At 48.1% G+C, this 18,761-nt stretch overlaps 1 protein-coding gene across 9 annotated transcripts in view; it reads left to right on the top strand.

Annotated features, from left to right (window-relative positions):
* HERC1 (HECT and RLD domain containing E3 ubiquitin protein ligase family member 1) overlaps positions 1–18,761 on the top strand; it is a 2,101,515-nt gene that overhangs the window by 249,846 nt on the left and 1,832,908 nt on the right. The gene's annotated exons all lie outside the window — the stretch shown is intronic.

Raw genomic sequence — 18,761 nt, 5'->3', positions numbered from 1 at the left:
GTTCTAGTGGTAGTGGAAGCAGAAGATCGACTGGTGCTGTTGACCTGCAGGATGCCTGTTTCCATATCCCTATCCTGCAGTCCCAGCACGAAGCAACATTGCTTCACTGTTGGATCCAAACACTACTAGTTTGGGGTATCCGTTTTCCCTCATTTCCACAACTTATGTCTTCACAAAGGAAATGGTGGTGGTTGCAGCCCATCTCAGAAGGGTGGGAATTCCAGTGTTACCTTACATGGACAACTGGCTCATCAAGGCCAGCTCTCCAGAGATTGTGTCTCGCACATGCAGACGACCGCTTCATTGCTGTTCGATCTCATCAAATCAATTAAGTCTCATGTGGTGCCCTCTGAATGCATTCTGTTCATAGGGACTGAATTGGACACCACATAGCTGTGCCTTCTTTAGCCTTGGAGGGTTCAAGACATTCAGGCTATGATTCCGATATTTCAGAGTGAGTGATCATTCCAGTCCTGACTTTGTTGCTGCGCCTGCTCGGTCTGCTAGCCTCTTTCATTCTCTTAGTCACCTATGTACTCTGGCACATTATGGCCCTCCAGTGATGCCTCTCTGGGCAGTAGTTCCAAGTAACAGACATCTCTATAACTGTATCCAAATGTCCAGGGACACTATATTGGACATACAGTAGTGGTGTATGGAAGTCACCCTGTCCCAGGGTAAGCAGTTTCAAACACCCCCACCGTTGACAGCAGTTATTACAGATGCTTCCACTATAGAGTGGGGAGCTCATCTGGAGGAATTGGAGATCAGAGGTATCTGTTTTTCAGAAGAACACATGTTGCATATCAATCCGGTAAAATTATAGTTCTTAAGCTCTCAAGGTCAGAACCTTGGGCATCAAAATCAGTCAGGACCTCTCCATGCGTCCTCAGGTTAGCTCTGTAGTATCATCTTGTTTTCTTTCCCTCAGGATTATCCGAAAAATTTCCCGTTTCTTTTCCACTGATGCTCTTAAAGTAATTGTTTTAGCCATGATTCTCTCCCGGTTGGACTACGGGAACTGCCTGTATGTGGGCATTCCTGCCTATGAGCTCTGGCGTCTTCAGACCATCCAGAACCAGGCCGCCCGCCTTATCCATCGGCTCCCCAGGTCCCACCATACCACCCCCTCCTCAAATCCCTTCATGGGCTTCCCATCCTGCAGAGAACTCTCTTCAAGATGGGATGCCTAGTCTTCATGGCCAGGGCCTGCACTGCTCCCGCTTTCATTAATTCCATGATTACCCACTACCACCCTTGTCGCAATCTTCGTTCCTCCAGTCAGGCTCTCCTCAGTGTCCCCCCGCTTCCGCAAATCCAGAACCGGTGGCACTAGATTTTCCATTCTTGCCCCCCGCTTCTGGAACAGCCTTCCACCCACCATCAGGTCCATCACTGCCTACCTGCATTTTCGTAAGGCGCTTAAAACCTATCTGTTTACCCAAGCCTACATAAACCCGTAATTCCCTGGCCGCCTCTTCCATCTGATACTATCAATCTCCCAGCTCCAGGAAACCGCTTGGTCACAGCGCGCTTTATAAATATTTTTAACATAACATAACATAAAGGCCTCTCACCTGTCCCTTTGCTGCCACTCTGTCAGATCTTGACAGACAATACAACTGCAATGTGGTACATCAACAAGCAAAGGGGAGTAGGATTGCCTTTTCTCTGTTGAGATGCTCTGTGGCTCTTGTCCTGGCTCAGGATAATGGTATCTACGTGAGAGCAAATCATATGTCCGGAGCGCTCAGTGTATGAGTTGTGTCTACACCCAGAGGTAGTCCTGTGCATTTTGCAGCTCTGGTATACTCCTCAGGTGGACCTCTCTGCCACTAACGACAATGCTCACTGCACAACATTTTTTGCACTCCAGTATCCTCTGCAGGGAGCATTGAAGGAAGGTTTTAGCTTGAGATGGAACTTACCACTTCTATATGTTTGCTCCCATGTCCTTGATTCCCTGTGTTTTGAGGATGATTCACCTCAAGTGGACCCAAGTAATCCTGATAGCCCTGTAGCATGTCATATGCAGACCTCATTCATCTCTCCCTATTCCCACCGCTCCATCTCCCTCACAGAGTAGACATCCTCTCATAATCACAGAGGCAGATTCTGCACCCCAACCTCTGAGCATCCATCTCCATGCCTGGAGTTTTAGTGGGGTAACCAGATATAGATTTCCTTGCCTCCTGAAGTGATGAATGTTATTATTTGTTTCCGTAGGCACTCCACCAAGATGGTGTACTCCAGCATATGGAGAGATTTGTCAAGTGGTGTGCAGATAACTAAGTAGATCCTCTTAAGGCCCATCTGTCGGACACCCCACATTTTGCCCTCTCTCCTAGTTGGCCTTCTTCTCCTCACCTGATAAGCAGTATCATTTCAAGTCACCCATTGTTATTTTCCTAAAGGGGCTTACAAACAAACTTCCCCCAACTCCTTCATAATGCCTCGATGAAATCTCAAACTTGTTCTTTCTTTTGTAATATGTTCTTCTTTTGAACCGTTACAGTTATCCGTTGCAGCAGCTTGCTTTCAAATACTTTTTAATTGCTGTCACTTCAACTAGGCATTAACAAGGAATCAACTAGGCTTGTAAACGAGTTAGACACATTGAGTAAAAAGCATCCAATCACATCAGTGCCAACAAGTTGGTACTAATAACCAGTGCTGCATTCCTGCCTAAAGTAGTTTCCCCCTTCCTCATAGGACAATTCATCAGCCGACCAGCCTTCTTCCCTCCGCCTCATTCACCAAAAGAAGTAAGACTACATTGGCTTAGACAAGACGTGAATTCTGGCTGGACACCCAGCTTTTCGCTGTCTATATGGAGAAAATGAAAGGCAAGGCAATTAATGAATTAGTTGAATAAATTTAAAAAGTTCAATTAAAATCAAGTGGCACCTTCCTACCAGCAACAACAACAACACGACTGTAAAGTGGGACCCAGGGGAATATTTAAAGACCAAGCTCTGGGAACATCCCCAAAGATACATAACACAAAAGAGTACCAGAGGGTCTAGAAGGAAAATGGTGGGTTTATGGTGTGTGAAGCCAAACAACAGTGACCCTTTCAACTGACCTATAGAGGATGGTATACAATGACACCCTGATAGATGGTCAGAGATACCCATCAGTCACCACTCGGAACTGCCCTTCATCATTTGGGATTCTTCCAAAACCATCTACCCAGATGTGTTGTTCTCAGAAAGAAGGAGACCTAGGCTTCTGGTTGGAGCAGGACCTCTCCTTGAAGACCCAGGCAGTCAAGACCGCGGGGACCTGCTTTGGCCTTCTCCGCTCAATTCGCAAGATCCTCCCCCTCCTGCCCCCCCTGTCCAGGAAACTTCTAGTTCAAGGGTTCATACTAGCACGTCTGGACTACGGCAACGCCGCATACCTCGGCGCTCCTGAAACCACCCTGGCCAAACTCCAGCGCGCACAAAACGCCGCGGCGAGACTCATTCTCAACCTTCCCCCCAGAGCCCATACCACACCGGCCCTCAAATCTCTGCACTGGCTTCCGGTCCGCCAGCGAGTGGAGTTTAAGGCCATGTGCATCACGCACAAACTCATCAATGGGGTTGGACCTGCCACCCTCAAAGATATGATTACACCTTATAAAGCCCACAGAAACCTTCGCTCGGACAACGAACATCTGGCCACAGTCCCAAGATTCAAGAAGTCGCGTACCGGTGGTCGCCGCTTCTCGGTTAAGGCCGCCTCTAAATGGAACGCCCTTCCTCGCCTGCTGCGTCTGGAACCTAGCCACGCACTTTTCCGCAAAAAACTCAAAACCCTCCTCTTCCCCAAATAGTTCCTGGTTTTGCCTGTCCTGGATTTTACGGTTTTATAGCGCGGGGATGCCCTCGGGTCACCAGGCGCTCTACAAATCTCAAAATAAATAAATAAATAAATGTTGATAGATCCCTTCGGCTGAAAAAACAGGTAGTATGGTATACCACTTCTCAAAGTTAGTGAGTGGTAGAGTATGGGATGACTGGTGGAGTGCAGTGCAAAAAACCTCGTGAAAAAATGAAAATAAAGAGTGTGTTTAAAATTGGATGAGGGAGTACAGAACAGAATTTATTTGGGTGAAACTCACTCTGCCAACATTAAAAAATGTGTTAAGACAGTTTAAGAAATAAGCTGTCTAGAAATGGAACCAGGTCGACATGTTACAGCAATTAGTGGACAGGTTTGTCCTTTATTTCTTCATGACCTTACAACAAATATAGGCTACTGCAAATATAAAAGAAATAATAAGTGACAATAAGAAACAAAGTTCAAAGACAAGTACTGAGGTCACCTGCGGTCTCTAGGTGAAGAGTCTTGTCTTGTTCCTTACAGGTTATGTCGTTCACTGAGAAAGGTCAGAACAAGAAGGGTTAAATGTCAGAAAGGCTGAAACCACACACAAAAACACACAGGATCGCTAAGTCTAATAAGTATAGACCTTAGGCTAAGTCAGACTGCCAGTACTGACTATAGACACTCGTATACGTAGTGTAATTGATTTAACATTTCAGGATATATAAATTATATGCCAAATGAGAGAGAATGACTCTTACCACAACTTGTAAGAGGTGAAGACCTCACCCCACCTGGCAGCGGCTCAGGAGTAGAGTGAAGCACCACTCTAAAGGGACAAGTAAACAAAAATTCGAGAACTTGTCTCACCTCTGTAAACAAACACCCACATCGTGAAAATCCCCATTGTGAGTTATTTAAGTAGAGAAAGAAAGTCTTATTCAACGTTCCGATTATAGATGCAAAATAATCAGAATCTCGTTATTTAACTCAGCGTTAGTGTTGAGAGTGTCTCAAATTTGTTTAAGCCTTAGCGTTAAGAAACATCCACCGATGTATGACTGGGCAGCATGTCCGTCTAGCGAGGCACAGTAGTAATTTAACGTTAAAAAAGCTGCCGAAAGAACGCCAAACTAAGTGGTAAAATGCCCGTAGCGGGCTGACCATCTATCAGGGTGTCATTGTATACCATCCTCTAAAGGTCAGTTGAAAGGGTCACTGTTGTTTGGCTTCACACACCATAAACCCACCATTTTCCTTCTAGACCCTCTGGTACTCTTTTGTTGTTATGTACCTTCCTACCAGCAACAATCCTATATTAAAATCCATCAATCTTCAATATGCTGGTACTACAAACACAATGTAATGTGTTGATAGGAATATCTATTACCTCAGGTTAAAATGTAGAGAGACTAAACACAATCACTTTGCTGTATGAGTTGCAGAGTGTGAACCCATGATTCGAGTTGGCACCGAAGTGAGAATTGTCGAGTCCGTGGACACTTGGGCTCAGACCCTGCCGCGTCGGGAATTGAACCCTGGTCCCGGGTCTGACCTCTACTTCAGGGTATGCCTCCTCTAACCAGTGAGCCACAGTTCTCCTGTGTGTGGTGATGCAGCATAATAGACAGTGATTCCTAATTTTTATAAGCATGTCCTGTCAAAACGTCCTCATGGTCATTGTTTGTGTCCCCACTTGCAGAAATTGTAAAAGGAGTTTTAAAGTGCTTCGTTGATAGTCATCAGTCCTTAAAGTACGAGTGCTGCATCAATTGTTAATTAAAGCGCCCAATGCTTCCTTTTAAAATTGAAGGGAGCACAAAACAGAAATTTATGTGTGGGAAGCACCTTAACATAGCTTAACTATGCCCCCATTCAGTGCCTACAATACAAAAACAGTAAATTAACCTGGAAGATGAAAGGCAAGGCAGTGCACAAGAGGACCTTTTCAAGAGGGCTAATACTGTGCTTCAAGATGTACTATGCCTAAGTACACAAGGATCCACCAGAAACTCACTCAACCAGAGCAAAATATTCTACCTCTGCACTGGCGGGAGGGGTGCTGGAAGCCGACATTTGCAAGGCGGTTACATGGGCTTCCCACCACATTTTTGTAAAGCATTACTGTTTAGACTGTGAAGTGAGGAGGGAAGGCCTCTTAGCACACTCTGCCCTACAGGATTTGTTGGTATAACCAGACATTTACCCACCTCCTTGTTGAGGATTGCTTGGTGAATCCATTCATAAGGGGAGGGTTCTGCAGTTAGAAGTACCCGTCAGAAGAATTTTCTTTTCTTTTGGTAAATCTTTTTCAGTGGATACTCTAGCTACACATTTCTCACCAACCAACCAACCAACCAACCAACCAACCCACCCACCCACCCACCTAACTATTGCTTTGCTGATTATCTCAAATGTCTTCCTGAACATATTTCAAAACGTTTGCTCGTGTTTTCCTGATGTTAGTCCCATCCGTCTACTTCATAAAAAATGGAAGAAAACTGAAGTAAACAAGCCAATGGAAGTGCTTTATAGGCCTAGTGAAGTCACAGGGATGCCACATATGTAATTTAAGTGAAGACAGCATCCCTTATTGGTGGTGGAAAGCTGTTCAAGAGTTTTCAGACTGACACCTGGGATATTCAGTCGGTGCAGAATCTGCAGGTAAATAGAGTATCCCCCAGAAAAAGCGTTACCAAAGTTTTTGTTTTTGATAACCAATTTTATTGGATTTTAAACCCAACAAACAGAACAGATCAAGTCTGTGACATGTTAGACATTTCAGCAAAATCATGGAGTCTTCCCAACTTTAGTCTAAGAATTGCTAGAATCGAACATGATCCCCAGCCCCCCCACCACTGATCGTAATCATTCAGTCCAGTAGGTTCAACCATTTGCCCAAAATCCGCCCATGTCTGGCCGGGCAACCTTGTGCATTGTAAACAGATCTTTCTTGAAAGGACCAATACACCTCTTTACGCCATTTAGCCAGAGAGGGAGCCGCCAAGTCCTTCCAGGCTGCTGCAATGTCTCTTTCGGCCACCAATGTGGCAGTTCCCAGAACAGCTTATCATTGTGGGAACAGTATGCCAGTTAATTCCGCTACAACCAACTTCCAGTAGTTAGAAAGGATATTACAGGACCATACCATGTAATAGAAGTCAGCATTGAGGGGATGGGAGAAACCCCACTTTGTAAAGCCTCACCAGGAATAAGATATGCACAGTGAAAAAATTAAATTTGAATGAGACGGAGCCTGGCCGACATGATTAATACCCTGGGGGCCATCAGTGAGTCTCTCCAGCCTTTCTCCTATATTGGGCCAACCCACTGTTCCCATCTGTTCTTAAGGGGGTCTAGGTTGGACGGGGTGGTGTTTATCAATGATCGGTATAGTTGTGACACTCCCACCAGCCCCCCAACCCCCCCCCACCTCATCCCAAGGGTTCCCATGAAGAGCTTAGCTTCCATCTGGCTAAACTCCGGGACTTCAGAGCAATCGAGAATGTGAGGGGTCAAGGCATGGCGTAGTTGGAGGTATCTATAGAATTGGATGGGTTGTAGGGAATATGTTTGCTGCAGCTCCTGGAAGGAGTACAAGTTCCCACCCTTCCAGACGTCTCCCAGGCGAGTGATACCGATGAGGTCCCATTTGTGGAAAGCCATTAGTGTCCCAACCTCCCGCAGCCATGTGCCTTGTCAAAGGGGCGTCTGCAAAGTAATTTTGCAGTCCCTTTGAGTGTGCTGCAGCGCGGATCGCCATGCTAGGAAAGTCGTCCGGGTGACCGTTGGCAAAGTGCGAGAAACTGGTGCTCCATATAACAGGACCGTGGCCTAGCGGGAACCCAAGGCTCTCCATTTCTAGCCGATAGGCCGGATCCGACCATCCACTATTGAACCAATTGTGGATCACCAGGAGGCGGGTGGCCAGGTAGTTCAGGGAGGGGTTTGTCCGTCTCATTCCCCCGTATATTGGGCTAGTTGATAAAGTGGGAGAGCCAGGAGTGGCCACGAGCCTCCCAGAGGAAGGTCGCAAGCATACTATTCAGTCTTTAGAACCAGCTGCGAGGGAGGTGAAGGGGGACGTTCTGGAGGAAGTACAGGAGTGGGGGCAGAATAATGAACTTAAACAGGACGATTCTGCCAAGTTAGTTGAGCCGGAGGGACTGCCACCGACAGAGATCATCCCTTGTACGCTTGAATAGCGGGCTGACATTGAGAGTGCAAGTCAGCTCTGGAAGCAGGGCCACCCACAGGCCAAGGTATTTAAAGGAGAGTCTCCGTAATGGAATGATTGTTTGCCAGTCCACACACTCCTGCGATGCATGGAGGGGAACCAGGTTGGATTAACCGGGTTAAGACGCAGACCCGATACTTCCCCAAAAGATTGGAGTATCTGAAGGCATTAGTGGTCCCGATTGGGCCGGATCGGCCAAAAACAGCAGAACATCGTCCGCATACTGGGAAATCCGGTCTTCATGGGAACCGTGCCAGCGCCACCCCTATATATGCTCATCCGCACGTATGATACAGGCCAAAGGCTCTATCGCCAAGGCAAACAGGAGAATAGAGAGCAGGCATCCCTGACTGGTTTCCCTCCTGATGGGTAAGGCATCTGATAGTACCCCATTCACAAGGACCCTGGCAGGCGGGCTGAAATATAGGACTTCCATCAGTTTCTGGTAGTGAGGACCAAACCCCGCCCTCACCAGCACACTCCCCAAGTAGCCCCAGTCAACCATATCAAAGGCCTTTTCAAATTCAAGGAGCACTAAGGCTAAATACGGCGTGAGAAGATGACGGTGAGCAAGGGCCACGTGGAGGCGTCTCAGGAAATAGGATGTGCTACGGTATGGCATGAAGCCGCATTGATCAGGGTGTATGAGGACGCAGATCACCCGTCTCAGCCGGGCAGCTAGAATCGTAGCGAAAACTTTAATCTCCGTATTAAGCAAGGAAATGGGACGGTAGTTGGAGCATGAGCCTGAGGGAGGGTCCAGTTTAGGTATAACCACATTGGTGGTGGTGTCTGTGACAGATGGAAAAGTGCCTCTCTCCAGCACCTCCTCAAGCAGTGCATGGAGCTTTGGGATCAAAATCTCCCGTAACGCTGCGTAGTATTCCGCTGGCAGCCCGTCTGGGCTGGGAGTCTTGCGGGCAGCCAGGGCCAAGATTTCTTCTCCGATCTCCTCAGGAGTAATGGGTTCTTCTAGGGCTTGACTTCTCTCTTTGGGAGCCGCGGAAGGGAGACACCCTGTAAAAAGAGGGAGGCAGCAGCTGAGTTGCGTGGGTGATCTGCTGTGTACAGCCCAGCATAGTTGCTTGCAAAGGTCTGCGCAATATCTGCAGGGGTATATGAGACCTGCCCTCGGGGGTCTTGAATCTCAGAGACTATCCAGTTAGCCAGGGGCTGAGTAGCGAGCCAATGAAGTAGTTTACCGTTCTTGTCTCCCCAGCCATAGACTCAGGCCACCAGAAATCGGCAGAGCATCTTGGCAAATACGAAGGAGATAGTCCTAATCTCTTCCTGTACTATATGGAGTTGCCTGTGATCAGCTTCAGCGTTCGTCGTGGCTGCCGTCGTTTCTAGGCGGAGGGCTCTGGCCTAAAGCTGGGGGAGATGTTGGTCTTATGCCTTAGGAACCCCTTGACGTACCCACAGATTATGGCCTACCCGCCTCCCAGAGTGTGCCCGGGGGCTGGACAGTGCCCTCGGTGTGAAAAAGGTGCTTCTGCTCCCCCCTCAATCGCACGTTTATATTATCCAGTATTATGGGTATCTTTCATAGATTCACATGCCTTAATCATTCCCCGTCGTCGGGGTGAGAGTCCCCGGTATATAAAGAAAGTAATGTCATAAAGACATATACATAACAAAAGGCCAGAGGCCTCTCATTAGTAACATATCCATGTCCTTTTGTAAAAAGGACTGAACTTTGGCCAAGAGCCAATCAGATCTCACCACCATCTAGAACCTTCCTGGAAGGAGCCCTAGTCCCTCAGATTTTCTACCGCACGTCGTGCTAAGGGAGTCTCCTCTGAGCTCTGCTCAGTTTTCTTTATATTCTTGGATTTATCTCCACAATTTACTCAGAACTTCATTCCTGTGAGGAATCTTCTGCTTTTGTCATGACTGACTCTCCTAAGAAAGGACTTTTCAGACCTTGTGCCTCTTGTAGCAAAAAGAGGCTTCATGTGGATGACAAGCATGAGGACTGCCTGTACTGTTTATATCCTGACCATTCAGCTAAAGACTGTAAAATCTGCCGTTCTTTTTCGGCCAAAACTCTCAAGGATAGAGAGGGCCGACTGCTGATATGGCTCCAGAGACTTAAGGAAAAAGATCTACCAGTCTCTTCAGGTGAGAGTGAGTGTTCCATGGGGAGTGTACACTCTACTCCTTAAAGGCCTAGAACTTCATCTCCAGGACCATCTGTACAGCCCCCTCAAAAGAAGACGCCCAAGTCTTCAGAGGATCGTTCTAAGGCCACTGCTGTAAAGGTTTCTCTACAGGATCCTACCTTCAAGAAACCTTTGGCGACATCTTCAGCCCTGCCGGTAACAGTGTCGACAGCCACGATCTCCACTACGGTGGCCTCCTCTATGTTATCGACGTCGACGACTACAACATCCTCGTCGTCGACGGGTAGGTCTGTTCCATCTATTATTAGTTTAAAAAAGACCTCTTCAGCGCCACCGTCGACGAGCACCTCGTCGTCGACGAGGCCTAAACAGTCATCGTCGACAAAATCATCGACGCCGACGGCAAGCTCATCGTTGATAAAGTCATCGTCGACGATGCCAGCGCCGACAAAGCCGTCGACGGGCCCGTCGACGGCGAGCCTAGCGAAGACGACGTCGACACCAGCGTCGACGAAGCCGTCGACGACGACACCAGCGTCGACGAGGCCGTCGACGACGACACCAGCGTCGACGAAGCCGTCGACGACGAAGCCATCGAGGACACCAGAGTCGATGAAGCAGTCGACGTCACCAGCATCGACGAAGCCGACAACGACGAAGTCGACCACGAAACAAACATCGTCGACGATCCTATTGTCGACGACGTCTATGAAGAAGACACCGTCGACGACTCATTCTCAGTCGACTATGGACCGTTCCCCGTCGACGACCAATCCGTCGACGACTGAATCACCTGAAGTGTATCTATTCACACTTCAGGATGACTGCGCGTACACTCACGCCAGAATTAACATCGCCGAGCAGGGTGCAACCTTTTCCCGCGGCTAATATCCTGGATACTGAGGACTCAGATGAGGGCTCTATGTTTCAGCAAGCGACAAGCCCATCTGAACTGCAAGTCAAACTTCACGAAAGTCCAGACTATGAGGAACAGGAGCAGGAACAGGATGTAGAGTACCAGAAAGAGATCCATCCTCCACCGCTTCAACAACAGCCTATGGTGTGTCTTCCTGCTTCTATTGTGACAGACCTGCAATTTCTCATTGCAGATTATAAGCAAAGATTCCCGTCCACTGCTCCGCCTCAGCCAGTGGTGACACAAACACCTGCGACACCTACAGTGGTCACACCGCCTCCTAAATCTCGACCGGCTCCTTTGATTCTCCATTCGGAGCCATCTCGCTCACGCTCTCTGCCGTCCTCTGATGAGGAGGAGGAAGAAGAAGAGGAAGAGCAGCAACGTGAGGAAGGCGAGCTTCAGGAGGACGAGTATGATGAATACATCATTTCAGGTCCCGCATCTCCTGTACAGGCGCAAGCGGATTCTCCCCCGGAAGACATTGGGGGTTTCCACAACATCGTAGAGAGAGCGGCGTTACGCTTCAGCCTCAAAGTCACTGCAACACCACAAGATTGTTTTCTTTACGATTTTAAAGACCCATATCAAAAGGCAGTACGATCTATTCCCATCATTGATCACGTCTGGGACCAAGGGGAGAAGATAATGCAGACCCCGGCATCTCTGATGCCAGTGCTGCCCAGCTTGGATAAAAAATACAAAGCGCCGGACACTGCCCCAGCTTGCCTTATTGGCCATCCGAAGCCTGATTCGGTAATAACCCAAGCGGCACAACGCAAGTCAAAAAATCCCTCCTCTGTTTTGACTGCGCCGCCAGATAAGGAGGGCCGGAAGCTTGCCAATATAGGAAAAAAGTTTTCGTCCATGTCAGCTTTACAAGTGCGTGCAGCAAACTCTTTGGCTCTACTGGGGCGTTATAATCGCCAAATGTGGGCAGACGTAGCTCCATACTTGGGTTCTCTTCAAGAGGAGCTGTGAGAAGTTGGCCTGATATGTAGTGTTTCCAATTCTGGAACCACTTTGTATCAGTCCAAACAATCCCTTATGGTGTCTGGTTGTAAGTCAACCTTGTAGACAAGCTATCCTAGGGGTAGCATGGACTAAGAATCCTTAAAGGCTTAACTTAAGAGGTTGTGTTAAGCGAGCTGTTTTACCACATACAATCCTGTAATACCAAATGAAAGGATACCACACAAGTATATATTATAAAAATATATGTGTTTATTTCTAAATTAATCCCCAGTACTCTTAATGAGGAAAGGGGCACAAGCATTAAATCAAAAGCACAGTATAACATACAAAGTTGCACAATTATGGATGAGGGCGGGTGGCCACTCAAACCATATATTAAAAAAGTGGTATAAGAGATACCAATCGAACAGGGGTTAGGCCTAGGGCCTAGAGAATTGCTGGGAGCAGTCAGGACTAGCAATGCTGAAGTCGGGAGAAGCCCGCGGGATTCGGGTGCAGCACGTAAAGTGCGGCTTGCACCAATGCAAAGTCAATGGTGCGTAAAAGTAACACAAAGTTAGTTTAAAGATACTTCCGCTGAACCTAGAGGAACAAAACTTAAGACACAGACCCTAGAGGTGTGTACCAGTGTAGGGACACCGGCGTTGCAATGTTGCCTCACCCACAGGAAGTGGGTGCACAGGGTCGAAGTGGCGTCGGGTTTTGACACGCAGGTTCTTGGTGCTTGGAGCTGGAGAAGCTGCAGGCGATGGGAAGCAGAAGTGTCCGGTGTGATCCAAGGGTGGATCGAAGTCGAGATGAATCTGAAAGCAGAGGGGACAGAGTCTGGGTCAATCAGCAGTGACCAGGGTTGAACCAGGACGGAACCAGGCAATGTCGGGCGCAATCAGATGGTTGTCGAGAGGCTTCTCTCCACTGTCACGTGGGCTCTGGGGCATCTGCGACGTCCAGGAGCAGGTCACGATCTGTCCCACGCAGGCTCTCGCCGTCAGCACCGTCGGCTTCAAGATTGCAGCAAACAGCACTTGGCAAAAGCAATCCACGCAGAACCGGGAGATTGATTGTGAGGAAGATTCTCCTGGAAGGCGAGCGCTCCGCCTCGGAGATGATTGATGTGGCACTGGATATCGCGTCCACAGGTTTCCGACAGCTGGCAGGAGCTGCAGTCCTGAGACGCCAAGGTTGGCTTAAGGCAACGTCTTTTCGGCCTGAAGTTCAAGCCAAGGTGTTAGACATGCCTTATGACGGTAAACTTCTGTTTGGACAACACATCGACGATATGCTTCAAGGTATCAAAAAAGATACGGATACCGCAAGGGCTCTTGGTCCTGTACAATATAAAAACCCTTCCTTTCGTGGCTCCAGAGGAAGAGGTCAGTCCTTCAGAGGCAACAGTCAAGGATACAAATCCTCTTACAGCTCAGGCCAGCAATATAAAACCCAGTACCAACAGAGGAAACCGCAGAACCAGTCGTCCTACAACAAATCCTCCTTTCGCGGACGGGGGGGGGGGGAAGAAGGACACAGGCAGAAGACAATGACCTTTCTCTGACGCAGGTCTCCAGTTTCTCTCCACCTTACAAAGTTGGCGGGAGAATTACATCCTTCCTTCACAATTGGCAACAAATTACGACAGATCAGTGGGTCCTTCAACTTGTCAAATTCGGACATTCTCTGGAGTTTGTGGAACATCCTCCACATACGCCTCCGATTCCAATGCAGCACAAAAACCTAACACCACTACAATTGGAAATCTCCCTCATGCTCAGAAAAGGAGCGATAGAAAAAATTCCCCGATCTCAGATAAACAAAGGATTCTATTCCCGATTCTTTTTAATTCGGAAAAAGGTGAAAAAATGGAGACCTATACTGGACTTATGAAACCTCAACCAATACCTCAAGAAACAGTCATTTCGCATGGTATCAATTCAGGAGTTGCTACAACTTCTCAATGCAAAAGATTTTATGGTGTCTCTCAACCTACAAGACGCCTATTTTCATATTCCGATCCACAAGAACCACAAGAAATTTCTCAGGTTCAAGGTGGCGGGCAAGCACTACCAGTTTCGAGTGTTACCCTTTGGTCTAAAATCAGCCCCACGCATTTTCACCAAATGTCTGTCGCCAGTAGCAGCATACCTTCGCCAACAACATCACCAGGTATTCCCGTACTTAGACGACTGGCTAGTCAAGGCACCTACTCACGCAGGCGTGACCAAGTCCTCCGACGCCTGTCTGCAACTTTTTAGTGCTCTGGGACTCACACTCAACGAAGAAAAATCTGTCCTTCAACCGTCCCAGTGTATCACGTTCCTCGGAGCTGTCCTAAATACTGCTCAAAATAAGGCCTTACCTTCAATAGAACGACAAGTGAAACTAAGGACCTTAGCCACCCGGATTCAGTCCAAAAAATCTATCACCGTGCGCCTCTACAAGTCCTTGCTAGGGATGATGTCCTCGAACATCCTCTTAATCCCACACTTCCGTCTTCATATGCGCCCACTTCAGGAGGCGCTATCTGCTCAGTGGACTCAATGCAGGGGGTCCTTCGACGACGTCGTCCGGTTCATTCCTGCCATAGTCCAGGCTCTGGATTGGTGGTGTCAATCTCAAAATCTGCGACGAGGCCTATACTTCATACTTCCAACCTTGCCACAGTTAATAACAACGGATGCGTCCTTGGAAGGATGGGGAGCGTTTCTTCAGGACCTCCAAATCAATGGTCAATGGTCCCTAGCAGAGAAACAACTACACATAAATCTCCTCGAATTGAGAGCGGTATACCTGGCACTAAAGGCGTTTCTACCCAGGATCAGGAATTCCCCAGTGCTTGTGAGGACAGACAACACCACCACAATGCACTATCTAAACAAACAGGGGGGGAACACGTTCTCTGTCGTTGTCTCAAGAATCTCAAGAAATTTGGACCTGGCTTGTACAACACAACATTTCCCTACGAGCGGAATACGTCCCAGGGACGGACAATGCCCTGGCGGACTCTCTCAGCAGGCAACGTTCCATGTGCCACGAGTGGGAGCTAGATCGTCATCTTCTCAGCTCAGTATTCGCCCGGTGGGGCAAGCCACCTGTGGATCTGTTTGTGACTCGCCACAACGCAAAATGCCAACATTACGCAAGCTGGCATCCCCAACCAGGATCCCTGGGGAATGTATTTTCGATCAGTTGGTGCAACGTGTTTGCTTACGCATTTCCGCCATTTCCCCTGATTCCCAGGGTTCTTCAGAAACTGAAGGCGGAGCATTGCACCCTGATCCTAATTGCTCTAGCGTGGCCGCGCCAACACTGGTTCACGGAGCTTCACCTCCTATCACAGGAACCGCCAATCCAATTCAAACCTGGCCCGACTCTCCTGACAATGAACCAAGGTCAAGTCCAGCATCCAGATCCAGCATCTCTGTTTGTCGGCTTGGCTCCTGAGTTCAGAGAGTTTCAGAACCTAGACATTTCTCAAGAATGCAGAACCATTTTAGCCCGGGCTCGGGCAGAGAGTACAAACAAAACGTATTCTCTTAAATGGAAAAGGTTCTGTGTATGGTGTAAAGCAAATAAGATACATCCTTTTTCTTCCACTCCAGCACAAATCCTTCCTTACCTGCTCCATTAGGCGCATTCAGGACTGGCGCATGCCTCCATTAAAGTTCACCTGGCAATTGAACATCGTCCTTGCTCAACTCATGAAACATCCATTTGAGCCGATACACAAAGCAGACATCAAATACCTGTCCTGGAAAACCGCTCTCTTGCTGGCGCTCACATCTGCAAGGCGGGTTGGTGAGCTGCAAGCTTTCTCCATCCAGGATCCTTTCTTACAATTCAAACAGGACAGAGTTATTCTACAACCAATCCTAAATTCATCCCCACGGTTCCATCTAATTTTCACTTGAATGAGCCTGTAATTTTGCGGACTTTTTTCCCAAATCCAGTATCTGCAGCGGAGAGGTCTCTTCACTCTTTAGACCTCAAGCGTTGTCTAAAATGTTACATTCATCGAACAGAACAGTTTCGGAAATCCAACCAACTGTTTGTTGCTTTCAGTAGGCCTAGAAAAGGCCTTCCTCTGACAAAACAGAGCATTTCCCGTTGGATCTCAGCAGCAATAACTTTCTGCCATCAACAGGCAAATCATCCTCTGCATTCAAGAGTCAGAGCTCATTCTACCAGAGCTGTCTCTACTTCTATGGCTCTCTTTGCAGGAGTGCCCATTCTCGACATATGCAGAGCAGCGACGTGGAAGACACCACACACGTTCACCAAGCACTACTGCTTGGATTCTGAACTCATGAAAGATGCAGCTGTGGCTCAAGCAGTACTTAGTCATCTATTTCACTAGAGGTGAGCCTTCTCTTTCATCCCACCCTCCTACTGCATTCTTGCACATTTCTTTATTTCATTCTTTGGAGGTACTTGTTCTGTTTCACAAATGGTATTCTTATATCGTGTGATTTTACATGTTGTACCTTACGAAATGTGGTGGATATTGCTTGTTACTCTGATTCAGGCAACGGACACTTATATAAAATGAAACAGACAGCGATTTTAAAGTATGCAAGGCGGACCCACCCAGGTGTCCTTTTACTGCAGATGGGTGCCCTTTCAAGCATGTCTGTGATTCGACAGGGTGTGGGTTAACTAGAGGGGCTCTTGGCATGGCGATACTCCTGCGACGTTCCCTTTCCTTCACACCAGCCCATAAGGTAAGCGACCCTATGGGCCATTTTGCCGCCTTCACGGGTACCCTCAGGGATGTTATCATCAATCAGATGTCAATTTATGTCCCACCGGCGAACCTAGACTTCACTCTCCAAGCAACAGTAGCGGCAATCTCCTCCCTGTCCCATGGTCTGAAGGTGATTGGAGGTGACTTCAATGTCGCCCAGTGGCTGCTAAAGATGCGGTGGGTTGCATGTGAATCTATGAAAGATACCAATACTGGATAACTGCAGTTACAGGTAAGTAACGCATTTCTTATCCAGTATTATGGGTATCTTTCATAGATTCACATGCAACCCACCCACCTCCCCTGGAAGGGCTCACCTTAGTTCTCTCAGTAGGTACTATTTAGCACTGTGCTTACGAAAATCTGAGGGACTAGGGCTCCTTCCAGGAAGGTTCTAGAGGGTGGTGAGATCTGATTGGCTCTTGGCCAAAGTTCAGTCCTTTTTACAAAAGGACATGGAAATGCTACTAATGAGAAGCCTCTGGCCTATTGTTATGTATATGTCTTTATGACATTACTTTCTTTATATACCGGGGACTCCCACCCCGACGACGGGGAATGGTTCAGGCATGTGAATCTATGAAAGATACCAATACTGGATAACTGCAGTTACAGGTAAGTAACGCATTTCTTCCGGGTCCTGCAGGAACCATGCGTTCAACCTCCACATAGGGCGAGATTCTCCCATGCGGCCCGCGATCTGCATCTGTAGTAGGGAGTTATCTGAAACGCCTCTCACCAGGATTTGTATCTCTGTAACCGATCTACAGTCTGGGACTGGCATGAAAATGAGGTCAATAAGGGAGTGGGTATTATGGGCAGCCGATACGTGTGTGTACTACACTGTTGTAGGGTGCCCAGTTCATCAAACATCGCAAAGGCCCAGTGTGGAGGACCAGTCATCGAGACGCTTGGGCCCTGCTTTCCTAGAGAGGACGGTGAGCCGGTGGCATCTTTAGCAGCCACTGGGCGACATTGAAGTCACCTCCAATCACCTTCAGACCATGGGACAGGGAGGAGATTGCCGCTACTGTTGCTTGGAGAGTGAAGTCTAGGTTCGCCGGTGGGACATAAATTGACATCTGATTGATGATAACATCCCTGAGGGTACCCGTGAAGGCGGCAAAATGGCCCATAGGGTCGCTTACCTTATGGGCTGGTGTGAAGGAAAGGGAACGTCGCAGGAGTATCGCCATGCCAAGAGCCCCTCTAGTTAACCCACACCCTGTCGAATCACAGACATGCTTGAAAGGGCACCCATCTGCAGTAAAAGGACACCTGGGTGGGTCCGCCTTGCATACTTTAAAATCGCTGTCTGTTTCATTTTATATAAGTGTCCGTTAACGTTCCATGAGAGGTCTCTAATGGGTTCACTCCTGCTAAGAGGTTGCGTCATTGCAGTAGGTGGGTGACATGTGGGGCCAGCAGTCAGGGGTGCCTCGACATTCCCTCAGGGACAATCGATTATGGTATTCAGGCTTAACAGAGAAATATCATTAGCTTTGTTCACAGGGTCGCAGGCTTACACAAACTGAATCAGAAGCAGGGAAAACAGTCCCTCCCCCCAGTGCCAACCAAATGTCCTCCCCATACTTCCATAATTGAAGCATCTGTCGCCCAGCGAACAGAGACTAAGAATGCAAGAAAAACTAGCTAAGGTAGCGTGGTGTGGGTTGATGCATTCGGCCCCTTTACCATTAAGGATTCACAACCATCCAGATAAAGCAATTAGTGATTAAAATCAGGTATAGGGGCTGCGTGAAAGGTCGGTGTCTGCAGAGCTGGGCCGTAGTGAGTCCACAGAGCGCCACACAGGTGTCAAGTCGTGTTTCTCCGCGGTCTCCCAGGAGGTGGCCGGTTCCTGCGTTCTTGACAATCTGTTGTTCTCCCGGGGAAACCTGCAGGCGAGGTGGAGGTCGCTCCACAGGCATTGCGTCTTCTGCGCGATCCTGTGCG

The sequence above is a fragment of the Lissotriton vulgaris genome, chromosome 2_2 (assembly GCF_964263255.1).
Source record: "Lissotriton vulgaris chromosome 2_2, aLisVul1.2, whole genome shotgun sequence".
Classification (NCBI taxonomy): domain Eukaryota; kingdom Metazoa; phylum Chordata; class Amphibia; order Caudata; family Salamandridae; genus Lissotriton; species Lissotriton vulgaris.
Note: the sequence above shows the minus strand (reverse complement) of the source record. Positions and strands in the feature narration are given on the sequence as shown.